Source organism: Pundamilia nyererei, unplaced genomic scaffold (assembly GCF_000239375.1).
Source record: "Pundamilia nyererei isolate P.nyererei 1_Seehausen unplaced genomic scaffold, PunNye1.0 scaffold00214, whole genome shotgun sequence".
Classification (NCBI taxonomy): Eukaryota; Metazoa; Chordata; class Actinopteri; order Cichliformes; family Cichlidae; genus Pundamilia; species Pundamilia nyererei.
In genome coordinates, this window is record NW_005187615.1 from 785,068 (window position 1) to 786,193 (window position 1,126).

Here is a 1,126-nt window from a genome sequence, read left to right on the forward strand (position 1 = left end):
CACAAATTAAACATTCCTGAATGCCACACCACAAGCCACTGCAGTAACTGAAAAACAAACTCTCTAAATAAAGGAAATATAAAACTGAAGCTTGCATTTCTGAAAATACTGTCTATGTGATTAAACAGCTCACTTAAAAAAAGTTTTCTTTTAATTATGAAGATTTTTTTTTTGTAGTGTACTTTTCACTGGCATGCAAAAGGCCAGATGTAAAGACTGCTAAAAGCAGTTCCTGTTAAAATGGTACTTTGAGGATGTGGAAGAGGTCAGTGAGGGTTTTTCAATTATGATGATCAAAGCACAGCTTCCTCAGTAAATAAAACATAATGAACACAGAAACAGGGGATTCCTTCATGTCCTAGTGGAGGTTTGACTACATTACATCTCTACTCTTGGTGAGTTTAAATAGTTTTGTCACACTAATTAGTCTACTTTGTAAAAGTTTTCAGACAAAACGCATTAGCAGTCAGCCCTTATGTGGGGGTTAGATGAAATTTAAAATGTCTCTTGTCATTCTAAACATGTTTTATTTGGTATTCCTCAGCGCTCAGTTCCCTTCTTCAAACAAAAGCGACATGTTTGCTCTTCCACACTGTGATCTTCCATGTAAATATCATTGTCAGCTAAGCTTGAGCACATTTGCATTCTCACATCCCTCTCACAGAAGGCCCACACCAAATACAAGAACCCTGAGTAGACTTTGAACATCACACAGATGCTCATGCAGACAGTTGCCGAAGAGACTGAGACAGAAAAAAAATCAAAAACAAAGAAGCAGAGAGTCCATAATAAACATGATCCCTGTGCCCTCCCACTGAGTGAGTGGTAGGCTGGCAGACATAATGTACACTCAGAGGCTGGTTGGCAGTAAACAGTGCAGAAAGGGACAGATCGAATGAGGGCCTGAGCATGTGGTTATCTGTGGCAGAATCACGTGTGAAAGGAGCTTTTGCCCTTTGATAGAGAAAAGATGAAGGGTGAGGATAAGAAATGGCTATTGATCGATAGTCGCTTTATCTGCCTCAACCCTGATAACCAGACAATGCAATCTAACTTGGCCCAGAAAGGTGCAAAGGTGCTGATGGTTTTTCAGACTACATTAGTTTCACTCTTAGAGTTCATACAG